We start from the raw sequence: 14,616 nt of genomic DNA, 5'->3' as shown, positions 1-14,616 counted from the left end.
GAGCAGGGTTGCCAACCGTACATAAATGTACAGCCAGTCAGTAAAAAATGTACAATTTTAGCACTGTCCATAAATCAGTAAGTAAATGACAATGTGCGTGAAACTGGATAGAAATAAAACACGTTGTGTTTGGACAGTGATTGTCATTGTTCAGAATCACTTCTTAGCTCATAAAACTGCACTGCCCGTGACTTTATCCATTGCCTGTTCTCTGTCATCGCACACGCCCAAAGAACCCAAGTGAGCAATTACCTACAGCGCAAGCAATGGTGTCCTGCCGAATTCCTGTGCACAGCATATGGTAGGTGAGTGCACACTTTTGTGACGCTGTGTATTGGTGAAGGTATTTTTAGTGATGTCAGTACAAAGTTTACCGTGTCAGGTAAAAAAAATCAACGTCAGCTCTTCAGGTCAGTACAAACTAAAATGCCAGGTTGGCAGCCCTGAGGAGCCCGGGGCCCTGGAGAGGGTGAATGTCTCTGACCAGGCGTCTGGCTCGGTTGGACAGAGCTCATCCGCCCCAGGGTTTATGCTCTTGATTTGTGGCCTTTGGGACTGGTGACCCTCAGCATGGGGGAGGGGAGAAGGGGCTGGTGATGACCCTTCCCCCATACACTTGAGGCCTGGAGCCCTGGAGGGAGGCAGATCTACCCAGCTCTCTGATTGGCTGGCACGGAGCCTGCCGGCCACGCTGGGCGAGCAGCAGGAATCGGTGCTGAGTATGGGAGATACGAGGGGTGAGTGGGGAGGGGGTGGCTGTGAGAAAACCCAGCACCTGGGGGGGAGGGACCTGCGCCCCATGCTACCCCCTAACCCAGGGATTGGGGCTTGCCCCCAGTCAGCCCAATCTCTGCCCCATCACCCAGGGAAGAGAGAACTTTCTGTCCTGCTCCCATCCCTGTCCCAGGAAGTGGCTTGGAGGGAGCTTTGTGCATAGATCTGAGGGACCCAGGCTGTGGGTTCTCCACAAGTGGCCGTTGCAGAGCTCCACTCACCTTTGCAGGAGCAGGCTCTGGGGTCTGCTCCCTAGCCCCGCCCTGCAGCTTTCCATGGAGAAATGCAGCATCTCCCCTCGCACTTGTGAAGCAGTGCTCCCTCCCCCTGCAGCGACATCTGCCAGAGTGTGCAGAGAGCCTGGAACCACAGTGCCCAGACAAGGGGACCTGCCCCAGCACCTCACTGGAGCATTAATTCTGAAACCTAATGAGGGTGATTCAAATGATGGTGCCAGCACTGACTGGGAGGGGAAAGCAGCCCTATTGCTTCCCCCCAAACTGCTCCCTGTAGCACAACGTCCTCTGGTGCCGCACTGGTGCCAGCACTGACTGGTAGGAGAGAGCGCCCCCATCTGAGCCCTCCTCCATTTAGCCCCTGGCATTTCCCAGCTCTCCCAGCCCATGACTGCCCCCTCCCAACCCTGCTTTGGGGCTCGGCCAGCTTGGCTCTGAGAGCTACGCAAAGGGAAGGAACAAATGAAGATGTTTAAAAAGGGAAGAACAAGAGCTGTCCCCCACTCCCCCTCATAGAGGCTTATCATCCCTGAAAGCTCCTGCTGTCTGTCAAGGGTGAAAGCGAGAGTCAGAGGCCAGGTCTGAGACTCTTTTTGACAGAGCTATGCACATCCAGCTACCAGCAAGTCTTTGACATCAAATTCCAAGTCTTGAAGGGGCGGAAGGCATCAGCGTATCATGGTGTAACCTCAGGAGCTGCAGCCTAAGTTGTCCCTCTGGGACAGGGGAGGCCAACCAATCAGAGACGAAGAGCTAAAAAATAGCTATAGATACTGCAAAGAGCCAATTCATGCTGCTCCGTCCATTTCGGCAGCAGCGTTTCAATTTCACTTTGGCACCCCATACAATGCGCAGAGCGAAGAGCCACATGCAAAGAGCTGGGTACCGGCACCATCCAAGACCTGGCAGATCCGAGAGGTGAATGGGTCAGTGGGCAAGACGAATCAGATGCAGAATATCAGGTTGCTGTCTATTGTCTCATTAAGAAAATTGGATGTCTTAAGAACTGCGGAAGGAGTTCCCTGGGCAGAGTCAAGTTATTCCTCTTTACAGGACAGCGCAGCAGCCTTTCTGTTTTTCGCTGTCGGACAATAGGTGACTACGAAATTGAACTGGACAAAGAAGAGGCACCAGTGGATCTGACGTTGGTTAAGGTGCCTGGCTGTTTGGAGGAATTCCAGGTTCTTATGAGCTGTAAGGACCTGGACTAGGAGCCCGGTCCCCTCTAGTCAATGATGTTTTTCCCCAAAGGCTGCCTTCATGGCTAACAACATCCTCTCTGCCTGGTTTAGCTTACGAGTTTACATGAGCAGAAGGCACAGGGAGCAGTTGGCCACTGGGGACCGCTGGCTGCGACAACGCCATGCCCAGAGTAAAATTTGATGTGTCAGCCTCTACTGTGAATGGGGTTAGAATGGTCACCAAAGTGAATCTCTTTTAGTTAAAACAACGAGAGTCCTGTAGCACTTTAAAGACTAACAAATGTAATTTCTGCAGGCATAAACTTTCGTGGGCTGTAACCCACTTCGAAGTGGGTTTTCTTCCTCATGTGAGCCACAGGGAATCCCATCTGAGGTTGCACTGGAAAGCAACCCAGATGTGTTGAATTCAGAACTGCACAGCTAAAACACCCAAATCCCCTTATCTCCACCGGCCATCATCCGCCAATTGCAGGAAGCATTGCGGGGTTTGTGATCACAGCAGTGATTAAACTGATTGTTAATGCCACCTCCGAGCTTTCTTTCTTTGTGGCGTCGCTCCCTGGCATGGCTGGGACAATGTGAGTAAGAGGGATGGCAGCAGTCTGAACAGGCCTGCTTAAAAATGCTCCTGTTTTGGCATGAAAATTGGGATTACACATGAAATTTGGCCACATAAAGGGTCTGCTTCCCACGGACAGCGCTGATATTTTATTAAAATACGGGAGACCTGAAAAACCAGCGTTTGTAACTCCAGCTGGTGGGTGCTGGATGCAACAACTTGGGGAAATTCAAATATCTAGAGGCTTCTTTTGAAAACTAACTACTTGAGCCTCCTCCCGCCCCCCATGATTTCTGGGATCAATAAATACCTCCCCTGGGCATCTTTAATAAGCAAATACTCCCCTCCTGACAAGCCCTGAGTCTGTGTATGAAGCAAGGAGAGCTTTGTGGAGGGAAAGGGATTCCAGTATCAACATCATAAGTAAATGCCCACTACCGGTCGGCTCTGACTCAGTTTGCCACCCACTGGTGTGAACAACCAATAACAAACAAACATCCCTTATGGGTCGTTTTCCCTCTTGCTGCACCCTGGATGTCCCTGGACTCTGACCATGGTGCTTCATGAGAAATGCAGTCTAGTCAGAGAGCCAGTAGAATAGAATAGGAGCATAAGGCAACCCAACTACAACTCCCATGATGCATTGTGGTGCCATTTTGAATCAATCTATTTCAGTGTTTGGCCAATCACCTGTTAGGCCTGTGGCCTGATGCTCTAGAGGGAAGGGAACTCGTCACTGCCACCTGTCCGTGAGCAGGGGGAAGAGAGAGCCCAGGGCTGATTGAAAACACCGGAGGCACAGAAGCTCCATGGGGCGCTCTGCTGCCATCTGCTGGCGTCTGGGAGAAGAGACAGAATGAGCCCGAGCTCATTTGCATTTTATTCCCTGTTGTCCCAGCCTGAACGTTTGGATCATTTTCCTTTAAATTCTTTTAAATTTTAGGTGTTGGCCTAATAAACTGTTATTTTCCTTATTGTATGCCAGTTGGGTAACAGAACTGTACTAAGAATACCCTGGGTGAGAGAGTCACCCTAACCAAAAACACAGTCATGCATCCCTGGTTTTAGAACATGTCGAGTGATGCTGGTGATTGAGGGTAGGTCAATTAAAAAAGAAAGGTGTTTTATTGTGTTGGGCTGTTGCTGGGTGGGACGGACTATGCTCAAATGTCTCATGTATTACTTAAGGTACTGACAAGGTGATGGTCTTCTAGAGCCGTAGGAAGTAACAAAAGGGCTGAATGAAGTCTATTATCAGCTCATACCAGTGCTAACAAGCTACAGTCATCATAGGTGAGTTACAAGGTGGAATCTAAGGAGACAGACCTGCCTGAGCGCTTCGAGATTATGCAACCAGCTGCACCAAACTGTGAGTGGGGCACAGTGGAGGAGGGAGAGGGAAAGCAACTGTTAAAGGAACATTTGTTTTTGGTTATTTACAGTGGTGGGGGAGGGATGAGTTAGAGGACACAGCTGAAGATACCATGGGGTGGGTGTTTCATTCTTATTCACATTGATACATATTGTTGTGGTGCTTTCCCAAGATAATGCGGGATACCCTTTCCCTCTAAGGAAGTCCTTCTTTTTTCAAACATAGTTTCAGGGCATGGGAGTGGGGAAACATTTGCCTCTTAAGGCTCCTAGGGAAGATATTTAGTGATCCTGGACATTCGGGGGGAGCTCGAGGCCATGGTATTCACAGTTTTCTAAAGGAAGTTCTAGCTATTTGAAGCTGCCCTCCTTGCTTCGGACAACCCCTGGCAGAAGGGATTACACACCCAGAGCTCTTTGGGAGAGTAGGACAGACCCTGTAAGGCCAGTTATGGGGGTAGAGAAAGGGCAGGCCCCATGTGGATGGAGCTGGGAGATATTATTCATCCCACTGGGCCTGACTCTGATCCTAAGACTATCCAAACTCCCTCCCTTGGCTTCCTTTGGCCCCTATCCTGCCAGGTCTCTATGGTGGCTGGGCTGGGGGCTCAGGAAGGGGCCACGCCCGGCCCTGGGTTATGGAGGATGAAGTGGCAAAGGCCAGGCTGGCACTGGAAGGTCCATGAGCAGCATCCAGGAGAAAGGAGCTGGGGAAGAGGCAGATCAGGCCAGAGACGGACCACTGGCTCAGCTCCTTATCCCCATAGGCCCACATCTTTTTCAGCAGGTCAGCTAGGTGGCAGCATCAGGACCCCTGTTCCTGGGCCTTGCGTGGGGTGAAGGATGGAGATTGCTGGCCAGATCTTGGGTGTCCCAGTGCTGTGCTGCCCAATGTCCTCTCGCCTACACACTGCACAACACTCTTTCACCCATCATCTGACGGCTGAGCAGTGCAGGCATTTGCTGACCTGATCTCTGGCCTGGAGCTGGGATGTGGGTGGAGGCAGGTGAAGCAGCAGGACCCCTCATCATCCCAGCAGGAACGTTTGAGTGGTCATGGTTAAAATTCACCTCAGTTTTGGCCATTGAAGCAGTGAAGCGTTGTTGGCCTTGTTGCGTGGCGACAGTGGCACGCGCAAGCGGTATTAACTGTGCCCTGGGAAAGGGGTCACACTAGCCAAAGCTTCAGTCAGATGCCAGTGGGCAGTGGAGGGTGGCTAGATAGAAGGATGGGCACTTCTTTCCTAGCAGGGCTGTGCTCTGGCTCTGTGCCCGTCTGTCGGAGCTCAGTGGGAGTCTCTGAAAGATTTCGCACAGTCCGAAAACTCCTCAGTGGAAGGCAGCACCCAGGGGGCCCTCTGCCATAGCTGCAGAGCATGGCAGCAGGGCTGAATGAGCCCTGGGCAGCCTCGTTACCCAATGCAAACAGGCCAGAATCACGGGAGGTGGTGGAGCCTGAGGACTGGCCAAATGGCATTTTCTCAAAGGTTGTGGCACAGACCTGCCTGATGCCAGGCTCTGGGACTAGGCAAACAGCTGATGCCAAACCATGAGTGGGGTGTGGCAGGGGAGGAAACCCACTGCTGAAGTGGTACCTGCTTAGTGGTTGTGGGTGGGGAATTGAATCAGACACAGATGGAGACACTCAGGAGCAGGAGTGGGCGTGTGTTTATTAATTATTCATCAAAAGAGATAGGTGAGTTGTTAATGCTCTGCTTTCCCAAGGTGGCTGCTGGTTTCCCCTTTCTCTCTGACAAATCTCTCCTTGTTTCATACATGAGAAGTGTTTGCTCTGACAGTCCCCCAGGAAAGATACTTAGTGATCCCAGAAATTTGGTGAGGAAGCTCCCACCCATGGTATTTGTTACTTTTCAAAAGGAAGCCCTGGATATTTGACCCAGACCCTTCTGCTGCACACACCATCCCACAGACCAGGTTACACACCTGAGACATTTTGGTTTTCAGGCCTTCAGTGTTTTGACAAAATGCGGACACTTTCTGGCAAGAAGCAGACCCTTCTTTGTAAAAATTTCATTTCAAAAGCTAGTTAAAAAATGGGAAACTGTTGTGGCCCTAGCTGGAATCCTGCCACCCCCCGGCCCACTTGGTTCCAGCCATGCGACGGAGCGACTATCACAAAAGGGAATTACACAAAGGTGTCTTCAACAATCAGTTTAATCGCAGCAGGGATCACAAAGCCCAAAATGCTTCCTGCTATTGATCAATGGTGGTGGGCAGAGTTAAGGGGATTTGGGTGTCTTGGCTGCATGGTACTGTTTTAATGTCTGGATTACTTTTGGGAGTCCTTAGGGATAGTGAAGCTTGGTTTGGGAATAATCAACATCCCCGGGATATGTTTAACCCTTGAATTACGGAGGTAGACTGGACCCTGAGGGAGCTCTTGGCATGGGAACATTCTCAGGCTGGTTAGTATCAATGTGGAACAGCCAGTTGCGTGGTGTGTTAGAAGCAGGTCCCTCTCAAGGAGATGCTGTTGAATGGGGACTGATTGCATGGCCCCTCCTGCCCCGTTTCAAGGGGCCAGGGCCTGTATTGTCCAGGAGAAGGGGAAAGGAGTTGATGAGAGCAGGCTGCCTGCAAAGGGGAGAGACGTAATGAGCCTCGGGAAGCAGAGATCGAGGGGGAGATATCTCTGGTGCAGTGGAGAGACGGTGACTGTCTGTAGAGGAGTTAGAGCTGCTATATGCTGCGCAGGATGTTCCAGGGAAACGCGGGAGGAGGAGGAGAGCAGATGAAGGAGGCAGGTGAGTGTGTGGTAGCTTGATTGGATGGAAGGGCGTTGAGCCATTGCTAGAGTGGGGAGGGGGACTGGGATGAGGCTGTGCAGGGAACTGTACTGGGGGGTGCTATGTGTACGGGTTGGGTCCACCGCAGAGGGCAGGTTATGGTGTTTGGGAGAGTGGGACAGACCCTGTAAAGCTGGGTGTGAGGCTGTAGGGGAGGACAAGGCCTGTGGGGTCGAGAGTAGGAGGACCCATGTGAAGCTGGAGGTGGGAGATGTTACTGGTTCCCCTCAGCCTAACACTGATCCCCAAACTCCCCACCCCACTCGCTTGGCTTCCCTTAGCCCCAGGCTGCTGGGTCCCCTGTGTGGCTGGGGGCTCAGGCAGGGGCCCAGCCTGGTGCTCAGCTGGGGGTTACCATGGGGGCAATACCCAGTGCTGCATTGTGGAGGATGTAGTGGCTCACATCGGGTTGGCGCTGGAAGCCCTGCCTCTCCTGCAGCCTCTGCATGAGGTAGTTGTCCGTGGCCACATGGCCATAGCTGGGATAGCCAAGTGCATGCAGCCGCTTGGCCAGCACATTGTTCAGCACCCCACTGTAGCCGCGTCCCCGGTACTGGGGCAAAGTAAAGCTATGCCCCATGGCACCAAATGGGTCTGAAAGGATCCAGCTGACAGGGCGGTCAGAAGTGTCCAGGAGGCAGAAGCAGGGGAAGAGGCGGATCAGGCTTTCCAGGAACCTCCTGCTGTGCTCGTTCCCCCCATAGAGCCACGTCTCGTTCAGCAGGTCAGTGTGGGAAACATCCAGGGACAAGAGCCTCACGTCTGGGTCCAGCCTTTGGGGACAGAGAGCAGCAGGACCAAGCCCCAAGGGTCAGCCATGGGGAGTCAGACCCGAGCATCATGACATTTTCCCTAAAATCCTGAGGTTTTTTTTTTTTTAAAGATGATACTGTGATGGCTGGTCTCCCTTGACAGCTGAACTCCCCCATCCCTGACCCGTGCCTGTGACCATCAGTGTTCCCAACACTCCTCATCAGTTCTGTCCCTACCCAGCTTTCCATCAGCTCTGTCCCCAGCTCCCCCAGACTCCGCTCTGCACCTCCCGGTGTCCTTTCACCCCTCCTAGCCCTGTGGGGATTGCATCGGGCTCCCCTCTCCGTATTCCAGGATGGGTGTCCCAGGGACAGGGGGACCACGATCGCCGTCCTGTCCCCATTGCTCACAGCAGAGGAGGAGGAAGGGGAGTGGAGCCACCTTGACATGCTGAGGATTCCTGTTCCCCCCTCTCCTCCCGAGAGAAGGTGTCATGTTACTGCAGGAAGGGGGAGGAGCCGGGAGCTCTTACTGCTTCAGCTCTGATTGGCTGTTCTTTCCCAGGAGGGACCTATGGGAGAGGCAGCCAATCAGAGGGGGCATCCCCGGCAGGCAGGGGGAATTCCCAGGGTCATTGGGAGTGGGACTCAGGAGAGCCAAGTGGAGGGGAGTTGGCCGGCTCAAGGGGGTGGGGAATGGGACTAACCCGCACAGTGGCAGCTCTGCCTAATGTTCCTTCCGCAGGCGAGTCGTGGTGCAGGGAGAGAGGAGCACGGCCGCTCGCTGCCCAAGCCCTGCCACAGCTACTGGCTGATTGCAGGAGTGCCTGGTCCCCAGGGGTGCAGGTGGGGCCCCATTGCTGGCACAGAAGCCATTTGGCTCAGCTTTTCCTGACAGAGGCCGGGGGCTCTGGGCAGGAGCTGAAGAGGGATCCCCCTCCCCGTGGCTGGCCCCAGCCCTTGGCTGCACGCCCCAGTCCCCGCGGAGTCCCTGAGGAAGGCTGGACTCAGTGCCAATCCCACTGGGATTCTGTTGGTAGCAACAGGACCCCAGTGCCCCAGGCCCTGCATGGGGAGTAGCCAGCCAGATCTTGGGCATCCCCACGCCACATTGGCCAATGTCCTCGCCTCTCAGGCCGTGCCCTTCTCTACCACACCCCACCCACTGTGGGGCCCTGCCACGCAGCCAGACACTGACTGGATTTCAGGCAAGGTGCTGGGATCCGGGTGATAGTAGGTGAAGAAGTGGTGCACATCCAGCTTGACCCCCTTAGCCTCGGCGATGTCCCTGTAGGCCTCCAACACTCTGTCCTGGAACACTTCAGGGGGCAGAGACGAGCCGTGAGCAGTGGGGATAGGGACTGAACAGTGCTGTCAAAAGTGCGCCTGTATGTGCGGAGTCCAGTCTGGCACAGGGAACAGGAGTCTGAGTTCCCAAAGCCACCCACCCCCGGCCTCGGGGGTGAGGATGAGGTCAGGTGAGCTGACTCCAGCCCAGCACAGGCAGGGGGCTACCCCACATGTACCTGCCTCCACAGGGCTCATGGGAGCCACCCAGTAGCCTGGGGTGGGGGGGAATGGTATATCGGGGGGATCCTGGGGTTTGGCCCAGACAGGAGATATGTGCTTAGTTGCAGTGGAGCTCTCCCCAGTGCTGTGGGGCCCACGTTACCGTTGATGCAGAAGGCCTGGCCCCAATTGATGGCACTGCCGAGCAGAGCCTGGTAGGCACCCAGGTCCCGGTAATACGCCGCATACGTGTTGGTGTAGAAATCAGAGTCATCTGTTGCCACCTACCAGGGAGACACAGACCTGAGTAGGGAACTCCAAATGAATCACTGATCTGCCTTCTCCCGCCAACCAAAGCCAGCCTGGCCCCTGCCCTGGGGCCCCCTAGACGGGAAAGGTCCCAAATCCCAATCGGTACCCGCTCCCTTAGCCAGCCTGGCTCCACCTTGGTTCTGTAGACCAGGCTTTCCCATCCTGTGTGTCAGCATCCAAAAATGGGTCACCAGAATGTTTCAAAGGGTCTCGTGGCAGCTCCTGTCCCACGGGGCTGGCTGGGCTCGCCTCCCTGCTCCAGCCATGGCAACCTTGGGTCCTAGCACAGCTCAGGTTAGGCCCAGCCGTCATGACCCCAATCCCTACCACCTGAGTTAGTCTTGTTCCCTCACCAATGTCCCCTTGGGGAGAGAACCCCAGATCCCACTCCCCACCTCCCCAGAGAACCAGGCCCCCCAGGTGTAGCACGGTGGCTGAGGGGCAGCACCTCTGTGCGTGGCCGGGTGAGGACGGCTTTGAACTCAGGCCACGAATCCACCAGCACCTCATGCCCGGCCGGGTTCCCGCGGTTTATGTTCATCACGGCACCGCAAACCTGCCAGAGACGAAGGGCAGGGCTTAGAGCCGGGGAGGGGGCAGCAATTCCAGCTCTCCTAGCTCTGTCAGGGGCCTCCCAATGTTTGTCTGGGGGATTCAGTGTCTTGTGATCTGCACATTGGTGGAGTTCTTTGCCCTGCTCCAAAATGGCCACCCTCACCTGTCACTGCCCATTGGGCTTGCACCACAGGCTGCCCTTAGTCAAGATGCCGCCATCTCACAGTGATGTCACTGGGCCAAGGCCAGTGAAGATGGCTGTCTTCCCTCCCAGGGCTTACCCTCCTGGTTATGGGTCTGACCCTGGTTTTGTGGCCCCTGGGCTGGTATGGCAGGGGAGACTCTGAGCAGGGGAAAGGAGGTTAAAAACCCCCACACGTTTGAGCCATGGGATGGGCATGGAGCTGTAGAGGGCACCAGAGCTACACAGCTCTCTGATTGGCTGGCACAGAGCCTACCCATGCAGTGATTGGCTGGCACAGAGCCTGCCTGTGCTGTCATTGGCTGTTATGGAGCTAACCTGACCTGTGATTGGCTGGGGAGGTCCTGCCGGCTATGCTGGCTGAGCAGCAGGAATTGGTGCTGGGCTTGGAATTTAGGAGGCAGGAGGGTGAAGTGAGGAGGGCGTGAGTGGGAGAGCAGCCAGTGCCTGGGGCCCTGCCCCCCATGCTACTCCCCTAAGCCATAGGGCAGTGGGGCCTGCCCCCCTTCCCCACCTGATCTCTAACCCGTGTCCGGGGGGGAGACAAAGGGACATTGCCCTGCTTCTGCCCCATCTGGTGGTTTTCAGTCCTGGCCCAGGACGGGCAGGCAGTGAGGGCAGGTGTAGCCATGTCACCTGCAACGTCTCAGGCAGGCGCCTCCGCAGGGTCACCTCCAGCATCTGCAGCTTAGAGGAGCAGCTCAGGAGCAGCATCTGTGGTTGGGATGGGCCCTTGGCAGCTTTCAGGGAGTATGGCACGGCGGGGGGTACCTAGGATCCGAGAAAGCCATCAGTTACCAGTGTCTGTCCCCACCCCCACGTGACCACAGAAAGAGGCACGATGTTAGTATCTTCCCATCCCTGTGTGACGCGCTGTACCCCATGTACACCCTGATGCTGTGATTTGTGTATCATTCCTGTTCACCCCTGTAGTGTAACTGTGTATGGTCTCATGCAAAGCATGTCATGTAAGGTGGTGTGGAATGCGCATGACATACTGAACATTGTTGTTATGGTAGCATGTTTCCTGCAATGCCGTAGCTATGTAAGGGTATGAAACTCTGCTATGGCAGATGCCCAAATGTGTGTCTCACGCGGCTTGAATGAGGGCAGACAAACACGAAGCTGAGCGTCCACGCCTCCCAGATGCATGCACACAGGAACAATGGACTGGCCTGCACACCTGCTAAGGCGACGCTCATTTGACTCCTCTGAGGGAAATCATGCACATCGCCGGACATGGCCCATCAGCTTACCCCAGTGCTGTACACTGCACCCTGCGAGCTCATTACACTGTCCGTCAATTTATCAAAGAAACTGATATGTCCCATATTGTCACTCGAAGTGAAGTCTCTGCACACACTCAATCCACATGCACTGCTTTAGATCAAACAAACAAGTTTATTGACTACAGCAAGATTTTAAGTGATTATAAATCGCATTAATATGAATGAAGAGATTACCGTATTTCCCCATGTATAAGATGCACCTTTTTTGGGGTCTAAAAACTGGGTGCGTCTTATACAGTGGTACTTACCCCAGGGCCGGGTGGTACACGCGCTGCCGCCGCCGCCGAATGGGCCCTTCCTCCCACCCCTGCGAAGCTTTGCCGGTGATGTACCGTAATACATTTTTTTCAAATTTTGGGCACCAAAATTAAGGTGCGTCTTATACATGGGAGCATCTTATACATGGGGAAATACGGTAGATCACTATTAACTAAAAGGTAACTCGCATTCTAACCTCAACTTAATATTTCAGTAGCTTCTTAGTCCTTGATGTTGGCTTACCCACAAGCTGGCTGAGGTGGATCTTGCAGCCAGCCTCCCCGCTGCCCCCTCCCCATGAGCAGTTTCTCAGCGTCCTCGATGTTGCATTGCAGATGGATTCCAAGGGAGAGCTCCAGAGTCCAGAGACAAGGATGCCTCTCTCTTTTAAGAAGTTTCCTCAACACCCCCTGGGGTCAGGTGATGGGCCATGTCCAGCGATGGGCACGATTTCCCTCACAGGAGTCAAATGAGCATCGCCTTATCACGTGTGCAGGCCAGTCCATTGTTCCTGTGTGCATGCCTCTGGGAGCCATGGATGCTCAGGTTTGTCTTTGTTTGACCTTATTCAAGCTATGTGAGACACACATTTGGGGATCTACCAGAGCAGAGTTTCATATCTGTACATATCTATGGAATTGCAGGAGACGTGCTACACTAACAATAATGTTCAGTGTGTCATGTGCATTCCACACCATCTTACATGACATGCTTTGCATGAGACCATACACAATTACACTGTAAGGGTGAACATGACTGACACACAACTCACACTATCAGGGTGTACATGGGGTACAGCGTGTCACCCTGCAGTAACAATCCACCAAAACTAAAGCAGTCAGGGTGCAGCCCCTCTGCTCACCAGAGACCCTACATTTACAATCCCAGCCTGTGGCCCCAGCCATGCCAGGGCTGGTGTGTGCAGCACTAGCACGGCCCCAGTAGCTCCCACTCACCTGGGCAGTCTCTGTGCCAGGATAAGGAACAGCCCCAGAGAAGACGGGGGAACCGGTGCCCGTGGGGCAGTGATGTCTCTGCCTGGCAGCGCCTTGTCAGGTCTCTGCTGGGTCTCTCCTTCGGGGGCTGCTCCAGCCTCTTATCCCCGAGCGAATGAACCATTAACAGAGTCTGGGCCTGGCCCTCAGCCAGGGGCACGGCCCTGGAGTCACATGGCACGATCGGGGCCCTTGCGAGGGTAGAGGCAAGTGAGAGGGTTTCCTGGGCCAGCGGAGAAGAATTCTGTGAAAACCGAGCACAGCTGGGAGTGGGACACGAGCAAACCAGCTCTGCTGACGCTCCTCGATCCTGACCCACAGCCAAAGCTACCACATCCCTAGCCCCCGCCCCGCAGCTCTGCCACTGCCTCTCAATCCCGACCCCCAACCCCAGCTATCCCAGCCTTAGGAGCCCACACAGCAGCTCTCTGAGCTCTGTCTGCCTGTTGCTTTGATGGAGGGTGGTGCTGGGAGGGGTTTCCACCTACCGCAAGATGGGAATGCCCCTGGGGTGGGGCTGTCCTGGTTTCTTAACCACCAGGAGCAATGCAGTCGGTATCTGCAGCAACCCAGTGCTGTATTTGTTCCTTAGCTGGAACCCAGGCTGAAGGCAGAGGCCATGTTTGCAAGAACCGCTGCCTCAGTACCCCCAGCGCGCTGGGATCCATCTTGGCTCACCCTCCTTTTGTCTCTGTGTCCCCCTGAGAGCTCCTGGGCTACTGAGTCTCTGGGGTTCTCACAAACAGACACCTCCCTCTCACCTCCCTTGCTCCGCCCATGTCTGCCAGGTGGCCAGCGCCAAGTCACTGGCAAACTGTGCAGTGAAGGTTGCCTGGAGATGTCACGTGGCCCTTCCAGAACGTCAGGCCCAGTAAAACTCTCACATCTGAAAACCAGGCAATGAGGAGTTGAGGTGCACGCCCATGGTCTTAAACTCTGCCCCCTGGAGCTGCCAAGAGCCCTTAGGTCCCAGCTGCCCTCAGTGTGTTAGGTGTCACTGTACTGAACGGTGGAGGGCTTAGCTGGTGCAGGTCAGCAGAGCGGTGACTGACGAGGTGGTTTAAGGGGAGCCGTTCCCCTTGGCGGAGGTGAGCCCCTCTTCCTACCTCAAAGGTGAGTGATCAACGGAAAGTTGCACTGTACCCTGAGAGATCTAGTTTGCCTCATTCCAGTGCTGAGCTGTGCACGTTGTGTCACTAGGGGGTAATGATAGGATTATGTCACTGAAATCATGGATTCTGTGACTTCCAGAGACCTCCATGACATTTTCCGTTTCAGCTCTGGGGCAGTGGGGCTAGAGCTGTCAGCTGGCGGGGGCACTCCAGGTCTCCAAGCTGCAATGGGTGGGGAAAGAGGCTCTGATACCCCCAAAGGGACAGGATCCCGCAGATCCCAGCACACCTGGGGGGAGATGAGGAAAAGGGACAAGGACACCCAGATCCTGGAGCACACAAAGTTGCAGGGAGATGTGCTCAGACACCCCCCCAGCAATAGCTGCCCCAAATATCCCCACACCTGTACAGGTGCCGGGACAGTGCTCAAAGCCCCCTAAAAGTGGAGAAGACCCCAGATTTTGGCTCACAGAAGGAGGACTTCAGACACCCCTAGCAAACAGGACTCCCCAATCTCAGGGCACACATGAGAGGGAAGAATGTGAGGGTGCATGATACTCACTCACCCATCTTCATCCCCTCCAATCTCCTCATAACCTCTCCCTTTGATGAAGCCCTCATCTCCTCTATCGCTGTTACCCCTGCCTCTTAAGTTCTCCTCCCAGCAAGAATTCACATATGTC

General features: G+C 54.5%; 1 pseudogene; it reads right to left on the bottom strand.

Moving 5' to 3' along the window:
- Window positions 1-7,265: 7,265 nt before the first annotated feature.
- LOC137142614 (glycine N-acyltransferase-like protein 3) lies at window positions 7,266-13,746 on the bottom strand (annotated as a pseudogene).
- Between the last annotated feature and the right edge of the window lie 870 nt (window positions 13,747-14,616).

Source organism: Emydura macquarii, unplaced genomic scaffold (assembly GCF_026122565.2).
Source record: "Emydura macquarii macquarii isolate MOO-44397 ecotype Brisbane River unplaced genomic scaffold, CSIRO-AGI_Emac_v2 contig_3235, whole genome shotgun sequence".
NCBI lineage: Eukaryota > Metazoa > Chordata > Testudines > Chelidae > Emydura > Emydura macquarii.
Note: the sequence above shows the minus strand (reverse complement) of the source record. Positions and strands in the feature narration are given on the sequence as shown.